This window comes from Astatotilapia calliptera, chromosome 5, assembly GCF_964374335.1.
Source record: "Astatotilapia calliptera chromosome 5, fAstCal68.1, whole genome shotgun sequence".
NCBI classification, from domain to species: Eukaryota; Metazoa; Chordata; class Actinopteri; order Cichliformes; family Cichlidae; genus Astatotilapia; species Astatotilapia calliptera.
In genome coordinates this window covers 19,732,374-19,748,320 of record NC_137426.1, presented here as the reverse complement: position 1 = coordinate 19,748,320, position 15,947 = coordinate 19,732,374, and the positions used below count along the sequence as shown (strand labels likewise).

Below are 15,947 nucleotides of genomic sequence, written 5' to 3'. Positions count from 1 at the left end.
TTGAGGACAAACGGTTCATTCAGTTGATGAATAATGAGATGTTCATAGATGATGCTAACAGTTGGGTAGCTCCCCTTCCCTTTCGCATGCCAAGACCACGGCTGCCTAACAACAGAGGACAAGCTCTGACTCGTTTCACCAGTCTCTGCAAAACTCTAGAAAGGAAACCTGAGATGAGGAGACATTTTCTGGCTTTCATGCAGAATATCTTTGATCGAGATCATGCTGAACCAGCTCCAGCACTCAACGATGGAGATGAATGCTGGAACCTTCCCAGTTTTGGCGTCTATCATCCACGCAAGCCTGGCCAGATCCGAGTTGTGTTTGATTCAAGCGCTCCTTATCTTGGCATCTCCTTGAACGATGTGCTGTTGACAGAGCCAGACTTAAATAACACTCTGCTGGGAGTCCTAATGCGGTTTAGGCATGAACAGGTAGCCATCACAGCAGATATTGAGCAGATGTTTCACAGCTTTGTTGTCAGGGAAGACCACAGGAACTTCCTCAGATTTCTGTGGTTTAGAGACAATGACATCACGAAAGAAGTTGTGGAATATCGTATGAGAGTCCATGTGTTTGGCAACCGCCCCTCTCCAGCTGTGGCTACTTATGGGCTTCGGAGAGCAGCTTTACATGGAGAGGGCGAGTTTGGGGAGGAGGCAAAGGAGTTCATACACAGGAACTTCTACGTTGATGATGCACTCAAGTCACTGCCATCTGCAACAGCAGCTATCAGTCTTCTCAAGGCAGCCCAAGGCATGCTTGCCATCTCCAACTTGAGACTTCATAAAATAGCATCCAATTGCCTAACTGTCATGCAGGCTTTCCCATCAACAGATCATGCAAAAGACTTGAAAAATCTCAACCTGGACAAAGATTCACCTCCTTTGCAGCGAAGTCTTGGATTAAGCTGGGACCTTGTGAATGACACTTTTACATTCCGTGTTGCCAGGAGCGAGAAGCCATTCACCCGAAGAGGAGTTCTTGCAACTATCAATAGTTTGTTTGATCCACTTGGTCTCGTAGCTCCCGTTACTATTCAAGGAAAGCTCTTGTTGCGGCAGCTCACTCGTGACAGTAGTGACTGGGATGCTCCCCTCCCATCTGAAAAGGCAACAGAGTGGATTACCTGGAGGGATTCACTGCAGGATTTGGAACAGTTTGCAATCTCCCGAGCCTACATTGCTACGTCCCTGTCCACTGCACAACGTACAGAGATCCATATCTTCTCGGATGCTTCCACCAAAGCCATTGCGGCTGTGGCATATCTCAAAGTGGAAGATGTGGAAGGTAAATGTCATGTAGGTTTCATAATGGGGAAAGCCAAGTTAGCCCCCGTGCCATTCCACACTATTCCCAGGTTGGAATTAGGTGCTGCTGTTCTGGCAGTGGAAATTGCTGAGCTGCTTGTGAAAGAGCTGGACATTAGTCTTGATAGTCTGAAGTTCTATACTGACAGCAAGGTGGTGCTGGGGTATATTTACAATGAAAGCAGGAGATTTTATGTGTATGTCAGCAACAGAGTGGAACGGATAAGGAAGTTCTCATGCCCTGAACAGTGGCAATATGTCCACACTGATGAAAACCCTGCAGATGTTGCCACCAGGTCAGTGCATCCAGCTCGTCTCTTAAGCACCAACTGGCTTACAGGTCCACGTTTTCTGAGACGTTCTGGGGACATAGACTCAGGTAAAGAAACATCCTATGACCTCATTGATCCAGACTCTGATACAGAGGTCAGAAGCCACATTACTACTGTTGCAAACCCCCATAGGAGTATGGGGTCGCATCGATTTGAAAGATTCTCCATGTGGCAACCCCTTGTCAGAGCTGTGGCCTCCCTAATCCACATCGTCCAATCCTTCAGGTCTGAGAAGGATAGCAATGGGCAAGACTGCAAAGGTTGGCATCACTGTTTGAAGCCACACAAAATGGATACACTGTCGCAAGCAAGGCATACCATTATTGGATGTGTACAAAAGGAGACATACCAAGTGGAAGTGTCTTGTTTGGAGAAAGGCGAAGTAATTCCCAAAAGCAGTCCTCTGAGGAAGCTCAGCCCAATTCTTGATGATAGCAAACTTTTAAGAGTTGGTGGGCGGCTCCAGCATGCTTCAATCGAAACACATGAAAAGCATCCTCTCATCATTCCTGGCCGCAGCCACATAGCTACTCTACTTGTAAACTACTACCATGAGCGGGTTCACCATCAAGGCAGAGTTTTTACTGAGGGAGCTATCCGCACGGCTAGCATCTGGATTGTAGGGGCAAAGAAATGTATCTCCAGAAACCTGCACAAGTGTGTTACATGCAACAGACTTCGTGGTAGACCCGCAGAGCAAAAGATGGCAAATCTTCCACCTGATCGTCTTAGCACTGAACCTCCATTTACAAATGTGGGCCTGGATGTATTCGGCCCCTGGAATGTCTCCACCCGTCGCACCCGAGGTGGTGCCGCAAACTCTAAAAGGTGGGCAGTACTCTTCACGTGTTTAAGTGTTCGTGCTGTACATATCGAGCTCATAGAGTCAATGGACACATCGAGCTTCATTAATGCTCTACGGCGGTTCTTTGCTATGCGTGGTCCTGTGAAGATGATCCGCTCTGACTGTGGCACAAACTTTAAGGGGGCTTGCAGAGAACTTCAAATTCTCCTACGGGATGAAACCGATATCTCAAGGTACCTCAGTGAGGAAGGATGCACATGGCTGTTCAACCCACCTCATTCTTCCCATATGGGAGGAGTATGGGAAAGAATGATTGGGGTTTCTAGACGGATTCTTGACTCTATGCTTTCTCAGATCAGTCCCTCGCATCTCACTCATGAAGTGCTTTCGACCCTTATGGCTGAAGTAGGAGCGATAATAAATGCAAGGCCTCTTGCTCCCATCTCAAGTGATCCAGATTCACCGTTTCTTCTGACTCCAGCAATGATCTTGACACAGAAGGTCTGCACCCCTCTTGCTCCTCCAGGATCATTTGAAGCTACAGATATGTATCGTCAGCAGTGGAAACGTGTTCAGCACTTGGCGAATACATTTTGGGAGAGATGGAGGCGAGAATATCTCTCTACTCTTCAAAATCGAAGCAAGTGGCAAAATAGTCAGCCCAATGTCAAGGAAGGGGACTTGGTGTTGCTCAAAGACCCTCAGGTAAAAAGAAATGTCTATGCTGTGCTCGTATTTATTTTACCCTACTCAAATTCAATTTATGATGCATTTTATTTTGAAAGATTTAAAATGGTTTTTTAAAGAACCACTCAAAAAAGGTTCTTTAAAATGGTTCTTTTAAAGAACCATTTGAAGGACCTTTTTAAAAATGGTTCTTTAAAGAACCATTTTTAAAAAGGTTCTTTGAAAAACCATTAAAGGTGCCCCAAAGAACCATTTCTTGATGGTTCTTTGGGGCACCTTTAAAGGTTCTTCGTCAGGCCAGGACTCTGCAGTCTATTTACACCTACAGGCCAGTGGACACTCTTTCAATGATGAGGAAGTACACATCTAGGACAGGGAGGAATGCCGGTTTGAGCGCGGAGTCAAGGAGGCCATTTACGTGAAAAGGGAAAGACCATCTCTGAATCGAGGAGGTGGCCTAAGGGTACATCTTTCGCCATCATACAATGCTGTGATTGCAGCCATTTCCCAACTCTCTGTGAATGGTACTCATGGCCATTGATCAGTGGTCTTTGATCAGTGGGTTTTGGTCAGTGGTTGTTGATCAATGGTCATGAGAATTTGCATAATTAAGATTAAGGAACTGACCTCCCAGCCCATTGGTCCTCAGCGGGCTGGTTTCAGTCATTATGCAAATGTACTGTTTATAAGATTAAGGAACTGACCTCCCATCCCATTGTTCCTTCAGTTGGCTGGTTTCAGTCATTATGCAAATGTACTGTTTATAAGATTGGGGAAACCTGCAGTCAGCTGACACTGAAGAAGTCACTTGGATGAGTGACAAAACGTTTCTCCCACAAAACGCTACGTCCAGATGAACAGAATCAACTTTTGGAGAAACCATGGTCTATTGGGTTTTTTGTGTGCAAAAGGTTTTGGTTGGCACGCACACATCTTCACAAAAACTGATGTATGATGTCACAGTGTCCGTCAGCTCATCCAGGTTCTCAAAAACAGTCCAATCAGTGCAGTCAAAACAGTTCTACAGTTCCTGCTTTGCTGCATTAGTCCACTTCTTCACAGTTTTGACTACAGGCTTGGCACGTTTGAGTTGTTGCCTATGAACTGGAATAAGATGGACCAAGCAATGATCAGAATGTCCCAAAGGTGCCCGGGGGACAGAGCATTGGGCATCTTTTAAAGTAGTGTAACAGTGATTCAGTGTGATGCTGTCCCTGGTGGGGCAGTCTATATGCTGTCTGTATTTAGGTTCATGGATTAGGTTTGCTTTGTTAAAATCCCCAAGGACAATTGTAAAGGAATCTGGGAATTTCCTTTCCAGGGTAGTAATCTGGTCAGCCAGCTCGCACAGTGCGTTGTTCGCATTGGCCTGAGGAGGGATGTAGATGTCACGGGGTGGAAAGGGACAAGTTATCTAAGTTTTTTACTGTGCATGTTTTTGTTGTGTTTTATCTTTTTAATGTTTTAATATTGTACATTGGGTTATTTTTATGAGTTTTACTGCATGTTTTAATGGTATTTATTTGGTGACTTGTCCTGGAAAGACTCCGCCCCTACCTGATAATAAACTGATCACACCTGCGAGAGATCCCAGAGAGGCCAATAAGAGGGCCTGACAGACCACAGGAAGAAGTTTCGACCGAGAGGCTTGAGAGACGGCCAGGAGTAAGTGGTGCCAGGCGGCGGCGGCGCCTGCAAGCCGAAGGGGCTGGTGGAGCTTGGCGTTCAAGAGGAGGACGGACAGCACCAGCGACTAGGGACGTGGAGCGAACAGGCGGACGGCAGTAGTAACGAGAGCCCAGCTTGTGCACTGCGGGAGAGCAGAGGCGGCGAGACAGCTGGTGCCGATTTGCAGTTTTAAAGAAGCGGCGGGCGGAGTTGAGAGCTCTGCCCACCCGGGGTAAGTCTTCGACTCAGCCCCTTTTATTGAATGAAAATTGCCGAAAAGAATAGTGACTGCCGCCCCCTCCCTTTCTTCAGCGTACCAGGACGCGGAATGCGGGGAGGAAGGCGAGGACTCCGCTGGGTTTCCCTTTTACATCACTTTGCTGGACTTTTTTAGTTCTTTGTGACTTTTATATCGTGGCGGATGCCACTGGACTTTTAATGTTCTGTTTTATTGATTTTTATTGTGTTACCCCTTGGCCAAGGTTGTTTTAATTTATTTTACATGTTTTAACTATTTAAATATAATAAATTATATTTTTAATCTTACAGTTTTAATGTGTGCTTTCCCTTGGCGGCTCCACTGCTCTGCCCGTTTTGAGGAAGGTTTCCTTCCTTTTAAAAAAACACAAACATCTTGGAAATAAAATCAGCCTTTCCGCTCCGTTACATAATCTCCAACCAGCATGAAGGAAGAAAACTCCCGTGGTGAATAAAATCGTTTGCAGTTAATGAAAAAAGTTTCTAGAAATGGGCTGCCGTATTTCTGTAACACTGTGACATCAGTACACCAACCTTCGTTAATGTAGAAGCAGACTCCACCACCCTTTGTTTTCCCTGAAAACTCCGTTCCGCGGTCTGCCTAGTGAAGTTGGAAGCCCGGCAGATTTAAGACAGCATCTGGGATTCGCTCACTGAGGCAGGTTTCAGTGAAGCACAGGGCAGCAGAGCATGCAAAGTCCTTGTTAGTCTGGTTTAAAAGCAGTAATTTGTCGACTTTGTTTGGAAGAGAATGGAGATTCGCGAGGTAAATGGAGGGGAGTGCCGTGTGGAATCCTCACCAACGCAGTTTCACCAGCGCAAGTCCCCCATCTGCCTCTCCTCCAGGAGCCACAGAGGGCTGCTGCACCTCTGACTAAAATCTCCGAAAAACGTTTATGAAAAATGGAAAAGAACTATTTTGTAACGACTGCCTGATGTTTAGCAGTTGGTCTCCGGAGAAAGTGATGTGATCTGAGTGACCAAAAGCACAGACAATAAACAAAAACAAGAAAAGTGCGAGACAGCGCAGTACCGAGGCTGACATCCGCGGCGCCATCTTTTTTTCTTAGTGTGTCCAGTTTTACTCTCCCCTGTGTTGTCATTATGTTTCATTGGAGTCAGCTGTGTCCTCATGTGTCTCCACTTCTCCTGATCAACCCATTTAAGTCCTCAGTCTTCCTGTGTTCAGCGTGGCATTGCCTGTGTTTCACTCCATGTCTGGTCATAGGTTTTTTGTCACAGTTTATGTCACAGTTCTAGGTCTTAGTTTCCTCAGTTGATTCAGTATTTCGCAGTTGTTCATAGCTTTTCTCAGGTTCCATGTCTTCACCTGCAACTAGCCAAATAAAGGTTTGTTTGGCTTTCACCTCTCCTCTGTCTGCTCTTGGGTCCTCTAAACAAACTCACACACGGTCTGCCCCCGCAGACCTTGATAGAGCATCAGTATTTGTCCAGCTCCCCAATATTTCTGATGACCAATGTTTTGGCTTGTTCCGGTGTTCCATTGGGTTCAATGAATACTTTACAGTGTGTGGTGCATGTATTTTGATCGTTGCCTTCCTCAGCTGTCAGTACTTTTTCGGGCCCATGTTGAGAGATGCTCTCGTAGCGTTACCCTGATGACCCGCTAGCTAGTTTGCCACTTGCAAGCAGTAAAGCGCTATACAAATACAGGCCATGTACCATTTACCATTTGCGCCCTTTGTCTAAAATATTGCAGGGAGCGATGCTTTAAATTAAGCAGGGGTAACCAAGTTTGGTACTAACATTACATTGGTTCTAATCTGAAATCAGAGCTTCATTTGGTTTTCCTTCGCTTCATTGTGATTTTAGTTCCTGCTTTTGATCCAGTTCCATCGCTCTCATGACCTCATCTGTGTGCAGTCCACCTTCTTTGTGTGTGTGTGCGTGTAGTCTTCCATCTTGTCAGATTCCATTACAGGTCTGCTTTTTGTGTATTATACTTACTTATTGTTGTACATTTTGGTCTACTCTCCATCAGTCTGTGACAAAAGTACTCAAGCCACACAAATACAGTAAAACAGCACCTTTTAAGTCGTGTTGCATGTCCTGCACATTCATGGTTCCCTATATAATATATCATTCTAATGTTGGCAGTTTAGGGAATTTTTATATTCTCCTTCTTCTCACTGAGCTGAGGGGTAAAATCAGGACTTAGGGGCAGACACTCTTAAACTATCGTGAGATTTTATTTTAAAATGAATAGTGCAACAATTGTCCAACACAAAATCCACAGTAGTGAATCTCCTCACTAGTTTCTCCACATATACTTTCTCTCAAGCTGGAGAACAAGCTTGACGACCTCAGGGCCAGGGTAAAGTTCCAGAGAGACATTCGGGACTGCAATCTCCTCTGCTTCACCGAGACATGGCTGAACCCAGTGGTGCCGGACCACGCCATCCAGCCGGCCGAGTTCTTCTCGGTTCACCACATGGACAGGACACGGGACTCGGGGAAGTCAAGGGGAGGCGGCGTGTGTTTAATGGTGAACAACAACTGGTGCAACAGTGCGAACGTTGTTCCTCTCACACGCTCCTGCACACCAAATCTGGAACTACTGTTCATCATGCGTCGTCCTTTTTATCTACCTCGGGAATTTACATCGGTCATTATAAGTGCCGTTTATATTCCACCACAAGCGGACACGGTCACCGCCTTATGTGAGCGGCACCTCACCAGACACAACACCGAGACGCTGCGCTTATTGTGACGGGGGACTTTAATAGCGCCAACCTCAAACGCGCAGCGCCGAATCCCGCCCTCCGTTTGGCAAATCTGATCACGCCGCCTGTCACTACCCGATCCGTACCGGAAACCCAATCGGTACCCCGCATGCGCAAATCTTACGTCACTTCCTCTCTTTGCCAACATTGCGACATTCAATATATTTGAATGGTACGGTTAGCGCCCAGTTAGCTCCTAGCATTTCTCAACAGCTCTGCCTCCTTTTCGACTGCCCGGGACATTTAAACAATGGATAATCTGTATACAAAGAAATTCATGCTTTTCTCCTCAACAGAGAGCGTCCCCCGATTGAGCAACAGCGCCGTAAAATAAGAAGAATGGCGCCTAATTACAGAGTTAATAATGCAGACTTTGTAATATCTCACGTGTAGATTCATCAGCCAGATTAAGTGTTTACTGACAATTGACAGTGATAGCGCACATCATCATCACTATTCCAACAATCCTCTCCTCACAGACAAGCATAAACACACTCGACTATCGCTAAATCAGATTTAACACACGTTTGTAATGACGATAATTCAGTTTATAATAGGGTTTATTCGCTCGGTCAGCAGGTGGCGGTATCCTCGTACACTGGGGAGTAAACTGCCATTAAACGAACAGAAGAAGAAGAAAACATCTGCACATGCGCGGTACGGATCGGGTAGACCCGATTTGTACGGTCAGACTTTACACATGCGCAGTAAGGATCGGAGAGTCCTGATCTGTAACTTTCTTTTTATTTTTCGTTTTTGTCTACATTGTACTGAAATGCTTCATTATTGCAAACATTTTAAGATATACTTGTTATTCTTAACATTTTAACAGATACGCTGACCCATAACTATCGTAAAACGCTACGACCAGAAGTAAAAACCTTTCGCGCATGCGGGGTACCGATCGGGTTTCCGGTACGGATCGGGTAGTGACACCGCCATCTTCCTCATGCCAAAATACAAACAAAGGCTGAAACAGGAAGTTCCGGTTCAGAGGAAGGTCGCGTGCTGGACGGATCAATCGGTGGCCGCGTTACAGGACGCACTCGATGACGCAGACTGGGGCATGTTCAGAAACAGCTCCGATGATGATGTCAACGTGTTTACGGAAGCGGTTGTGGGATTCATCGGGAAACTAGCGGATGATACCGTGGAGACAAAGACTATCACAACGTTTCCCAACCAGAAGCCGTGGGTGGATAAAACCATCCGCGACGCTCTGAGATCCCGCACTGCTGCCTACAACACGGGACTCACGAGGGGGGACATGGACCCGTACAAAGCCGCGTCATATAACGTGCGGAGGTGAAAGAGGCGAAGCAGCGCTACGGGAGGAAACTAGAGTCACAACTCCAACAGAGTGACTCTAGGAGCCTGTGGCGGGGACTAAGGACAATAACGGACTATAAAGCACCAACAACCGGTATGACGAACGCGGCCGTGACTCTGGCAGACGAGCTGAACACTTTCTATGCTCGCTTCGAGGCTGCAGCTAAGGACTCCAACAATGCTAGTGCTAGCGGCGCTAATGGCTGCAGACAGGAAGATACTGCCAGCACCGGAAACGTTCTCGTCATCTCCGAGCATGAAGTAAGGAGAGCCGTCAAGAGAGTGAACACCAGGAAAGCAGCAGGACCAGACGGCATCCCAGGTCGCATCCTAAGAGACTGCGCATACCAGCTAGCTCCTGTGTTCACTAAGATATTCAACATCTCTTTATCTCAGTCGGTGATCCCCACATGCTTCAAAGAGTCCATCATTGTTCCTGTCCCGAAGAAACCCCACCCTGCTTCTCTCAATGACTATCGCCCTGTAGCCCTCACCTCAGTAGTGATGAAGTGCTTTGAACGCCTGGTCAGAGACTTCATCATTTCTTCACTACCAGACACACTGGACCCACTACAGTTCGCTTACCGTCCAAATCGTTCCACAGACGATGCCATCTCTCATCTCCTCCACACATCACTCACTCACTTGGACACTAGAAGGGGGAATTATGTTAAAATGCTCTTCATAGACTACAGCTCTGCATTTAACACCATAATTCCCTCCACACTCACCACCAAGCTGGAGCATCTGGGACTCAGCTCATCTATGTGTCAGTGGATCTCCAACTTCCTAACTGGCAGACCACAGGCAGTAAGGATGGGCGGACATGTCTCAGCCTCCACCACTCTCAGCACTGGAGCCCCCCAGGGGTGTGTTCTGAGCCCCCTGCTGTACTCTTTGTACACATATGACTGTGTGGCCACTACCAGCTCCACCACCATCATCAAGTTTGCTGACGACACCGTCGTGGTGGGCCTGATCTCTGATAACAACGAGACGGCCTACCTGAAGGAGATTAGAAATCTGGAGAACTGGTGCCAGAGGAACAACCTCCTTCTAAACGTCAGTAAGACAAAGGAGCTGATAGTGGACTTCAGCACTAAGCAGGAGAGGAACTACCAGACCCCCGTCATCAACGAGTGCCCAGTGGAGAGAGTGGACAGCTTCAAATATCTCGGAGTTCACATCACGCAGGACCTGTCATGGTCCTGTCACATCAACACCGTGGTGAAAAAGGCCCGTCAGCGTCTCTACCACCTCAGACGCTTGAGAGACTTCCAACTGCCCTCCAAGGTGCTCAGGAACTTTTACTCGTGCACCATAGAGAGCATCCCGGTGGGAAACATCTTAACCTGGTTCGGGAACAGCACCATGCAGGACAGACGAGCTCTACAGAGGGTTGTGCGGTCAGCTGAGCGCACCATCCGCTCCGAGCTCCCTGACCTGCACTCAATCTACAGTAGGCGGTGCTGGACCAAGGCCAGGAAGATCGTGAAGGACCTCAGCCATCCCAACAACAGACTGTTCTCTCTGTTGAGGTCAGGAAAGCGATTCCGCTCCCTGAAGACCAACACAGAGAGACTGAGGAGGAGCTTCTTCCCGCAGGCGATACGGTCTCTCAATCACACCACCACACAGTACTGACCCACACATACAGTTCTTACACACACTGGACTTTCTGGACATTGTTTTCACTTCATCACTTAAATCACTTTAAGCATATTTGCACTGCACAAGACATAATATGGATTGCACAACACTGGTCACTACATTCTTCACTTCCAGTTAATACTTGTACAGCTGCTGTTATGGTGTATATATTTATTTATATTTATTTATTTATATTTCTTCATACATTCTTATATAGTTCTATATTGTGTATTTTGTTGTACAGTTATTTTATTTTCAACTTTAATTTATATATTTTATCTTATTCTTTCCCAGTTAAATTTACCCTTCATTCTAATTTGTGTTGTACAGTTATTTCATTTTTAACCTTAATTTATATTTTATTCCTTCCTAGTTAAATTTACCCTTTTTAATTTTTCATATTTATTTCCTTTCTTATTCATAGCCTTTTCCTTTTTTGTTTTCTTTAGGTCACGAGCAGTTGTCCAAGCATTTCACTACATATCGTACTGTGTATGACTGTGTACGTGACAAATAAAATTTGAATTTGAATTTGAATTCAGTCACAGTTCGCTCACCGCTCTAATGGCAGGATTACTTCACTGGTATCTGCAAACAGAAGTTGGAAGTTTTACAGGTAATGGCGCAAACAACAAGCATTTACACTGACTGTTTATAGTTCAACATTCCAGCAAAGACTGAAACTTTATAAAAGTGTCTGAGTTAACTACCATTAAAGTTGAACACCTACTTTGGCCAGCCCCTTCATAACCACATTGCAGTTTTTGTCAGCCACACATGACAAATGAGCACAGTTTCAAAATTAAGTGTCTCAAAAATGTTTGAGGTAGGATCAAAAAATAAATGCATGAAGCAGCTTCTGTGGTGTAGAATTGGGCCTCTATTTCTGAGGCAAACACACCACAGCTATCTGTTACTCATTCTATTCAAATCATTACAGTCTGCATACTCAGAATGTTAAGTGTTAGAGTTTTATAGCTTTAAAACTCTAAACTTGTTGAGTACACCTTGGTTGAGATTGAGGTTGAATCATGGAAGCTTCTACTGCACTGTCCTCTGTGATAAACATGTTAGAATCAGAAAAGAGTGATGTTATCTGCTGACATGAGTTTTAAAATTACAGTTAAAACAAAACAGGCTAAAATGTGAACTGTGAGGTAATCATTTTCAATACAATTATCTATGATGATGATACGTGTTAGCACCACAGGTGACAAGTTTTGCACATTAATTGCATAGCAACAGAGAAACAAACTAATGACTTTGTGTGCCCCACTAATATGGGAAACCAGCAATAAGAGTAAATGTATGAGTGGGAACTGAAGCCTCAGCAGCAGATGTGATGTATAAATACACTCATCTTGTCATTTCTGTTTAACTTTACCTTTCGTTCTTTGTAGCTCTGTGGCCTTTGTGTGTGATTATTGATGCATCCTGTGGTTTTCCTGTGAACCAGCTCTGCAAAATGACAAATGAACTTGTAGTAGTAGTAGTCTGTAGTCAACATTGGATAGTCGCCGTTTTCAGCTTCATCATGACTGAATGCCTGTGAATTCCTTGATCTCCAATTTGAACCTCTGTTGATTTTGGTATTTCTAATAGCATACAAATAAATACAGATTCACATTTAAAAACCAAATATAGGCCATTCATTTTTCATGGCTGTTGATTTTCTGTTGTGTGTTGTTACAGTGAGTGTTGATTCTCTGTGTCTTTGCTAATGTATTGAGAAACTGCAGTGTGGAGATTAGCTCAAGAACAGTTCATAGAGAGATTCATGTAATGGGTTTCCATGACATAGCTGCATCTTACATCACCAACCACGATGAAAGACATTGGATGCAGTGGTGTAACACCACTTACACCACTACTGGACTCTAGAGCTGTGGAGACATGTTCTCTGGAGTGAATGAGTTTGGGTTTGGCGGTTGCAAGAAGAATGATACTTGTCTGATTCCAATGTTACACATCAACAACAACATCAGTGTCTGACCTCACAAATGCATTTCACTAAGAATGTTCAAAAACTCTCATAAAAACACTCCTAGACTTTGTGGAAAGCTTTCTCAGAAGAGTTGAAGCCATTTAATCTGCAAAGGTTGAGCAAACATCATATTAAAGTATGTGGATATGTACTTAAGTAAGTAAGCTGGAAATTTTACTTCTTAGTTTGCGCCCTCCCCATGGACTGAAGTCGAGTCTACGATAGCACAATGTCTACAGTGACTGTAGATGGACGGTTACGTCTTTTCATTGGCCCAGAGTGTACGGTGACCGTAGACTTACTGACCTTCTTTGAATCAGTGTCACAATAGTCCCAAGGGCACTGACAAAACATACAATTATAAATCAATCAATCTTTATTTATAAAGCACTTTTCATACAAAAAAAATGTAGCACAAAGTGCTTCGCATGGTTAAAAGCAGCCCACCCCACCCCACCCTCCAACTCACTCCCCACACTCTCGTTAACATAACACACACACACACGCGCACACTTAAAGAGTAAAATTGGGCTGGGTACGCATGAGCCAAGTGAGGAAACACTATCACAGGGAGCCGTCTGCACCGGGAGCCGGTCACAGACCGCAGCCTCCAGGCTGGGCACACAGCAGGAGGGAGGCAAAGAAGCCCCCCAGCCAGGCTGAGAGGACCCCCAGAGCCCCAGCAGCCACGGTCGATCACAGCCCCAGAGAGCGCCCTCTGAGGAAACACTGGAGATATGACACAATAGGATATATACAGGGTAAAACGATAAAATAAATAAGAACGGGATACAATATAAAAATAAATAGAGTAAGAAGATTAAAAAATGAATAAGAATAAAATCAATAAATATTAGGTAAAGCCTAAATTAATAATAGAATAACAGGATAGAATAAAACAGCATAAAATAAATAAACGTTAAGTAAAAGCTAAATTAAAAAGGTGGGTCTTGAGCCTGTTCTTAAAAACATGTACGTTCTCTGCGGCCCTGAGCTCCTCCAGCAGGCTGTTTCACAGATGAGGACCATACCACTGAAAAGCTGTCTCTCCGTGAGTATGTGTCCTGACTTTAGGAACAATCAAAAGGCCAGTACCAGAGGACCTCAGGGTCCGCGAGGGTTCATATGGTAAAAGCAGATCTGAGAGATAAGACGGCCCAAGACCATTAAGACATTTAAAAACCAATAAAAGAACTTTAAAATCGATCCTGAAACACACGGGGAGCCAATGCAGCGATTCTAAAACCGGTGTAATGTGGGCCTGCCCTCTGGTCTTCGTCAGCACACGAGCTGCCGAGTTTTGTAAAAGTTGTAAAGTTGAAATATTCTTTTTAGGAAGACCAGAAAGCAGGGCATTACAGTAATCAATGCGACTGGTAATAAAAGCATGCATCAACATCTCCGTGTTTGCCCGAGAGAGAATAGGGCGGACTCTGGCTATATTTTTTAGATGATAAGATCCAATTTTGGTTACATGTTTAATATGTGGGATAAAACCAAGCTCAGAGTCAAAAATAACACCCAGGTTTTTCACTTGTAGCGAAGGACATAGTGAAAATGCCTCTAATTTAGACAAGAGTTTCTCTCTCTGAGCCTCAGGACCGACTATTAAAACTTCAGTTTTGTCCTGGTTAAGTTGTAAAAGGTTTTCTGACATCCAAGATCTTATATCTAAAATACAGTTAAAAAGGGCATCCATTGGTCTGGTGTCATCAGGAGACACGGAGATGTACAGCTGAGTGTCATCCGCGTAACTGTGAAAGTTCACTCCATGCCTCCTGATGACACCGCCGAGAGGGAGCATATTCAAATTAAAAATTACAGGGTTAAAACTGACCCTTGGGGCACACCACATGTCATTTTATGGATCTTAGAGGAGCATGTACTCACCATAAAAGATCTGTCTGAGAGATAGGAAGTGAACCAGTTGTGTACAGCACCAGAGAGGCCCACCATGTGTTTCAGTCTGTTTAAAAGAATAGTGTGGTCTACTGTATCAAAGGCTGCGCTTAGATCCAGTAGCACCAGGACTGAGAGCTTTTGGGAGTCCCAGTTACATCTAAGATCATTTAGAACCTTTAGGAGAGCAGTCTCTGTGCTGTGGTTCACCCTAAATCCAGACTGGAATATCTCCAGGATCTGTCTATCATTCAAAAAGTCATTAATCTGAGTAAAAACAAGTTTTTCTAAGATTTTACTTAAAAATGGTAATTTGGATACAGGTCTGTGGTTATTAAAATCTTTACAATCCAAATTGCTCTTCTTCAGAAGGGGCCTCACCACCGCCGTTTTAAAGGCAACAGGGAAGACACCCAACTGAAGAGAGCAATTCAAAAGTATATAGTATATAAAGTATATAGAAAGAGAAGCATGTTTGACATGTTTTTTATTAAGTCACACACAAATAGCATCCTCTGCCAAAAGGCTCAGAAGACACAACTATACAGAAATACATAACAGACCAGAACCAAAGAAGCAATGTGTACAAGCAGGTGACAAAGACAGTTTTGTGAAGTATTTGTACAACACAAAGCCTTGCAACAGCTTCAGTGTTTCCTGGAAATGATTCCGAAACACTAACAGAGCTATTATCTATCTGTTATGACAGTCAAATTTCCTCCAGATAGTCTTGGTTGAGTTCTGGTGACTGTGAAAGCCACGGTATATGAACACATCATTTTCAGAATCAACTTTTCAGTGAACCCTCTTCAGATACTTCGTCACCGGACAAAGTTAATCTCTCATAGCAACTTTGTACTGATTTTCCACTATTTTCCCTTTGACAAGTGGACCCTAACATGGCACAGTGCAACAATGTCGCTCTATAGGGGGTTAAGAGTTCAGGGTAGGCCTTTAATTTCTTGCCTTTCTGTAAACGACAGTGCAATGGTATGAATAATCCTTCACATTTTACCAGTATAAAAGTAAAACAATTACATGGTCTCATCGGTGCAACCTAAAAGACACCTCTTATGGCTAGTCTTTGCACATCATAATAGCACAGAGGAAAAGAAAGCAATTCATTCTCAATTTCTGTTAATTTTAGGGTATTTTCCAATCGGTTATGGTTCAAAAGAGCCAAAGGAAAATCCTCATCAATGTAGGAGTAAAGACTAGATGCTTTTATTGTATATACACTGATAATGCTTAATGTGGAGTCATTCTAAACCAGTAAAAATA

General features: G+C 44.3%; 1 protein-coding gene across 1 annotated transcript in view; it reads left to right on the top strand.

Moving 5' to 3' along the window:
* The first annotated feature begins 4,975 nt into the window (after nt 1-4,975).
* LOC113016706 (uncharacterized) overlaps nt 4,976-15,947 on the top strand; it is a 91,870-nt gene continuing 80,898 nt past the window's right edge. The window contains exon 1 of the mRNA XM_080301819.1: nt 4,976-5,034. The gene's annotated coding sequence lies outside the window, so the exon portion shown is untranslated. The remainder of the gene's footprint in view (nt 5,035-15,947) is intronic.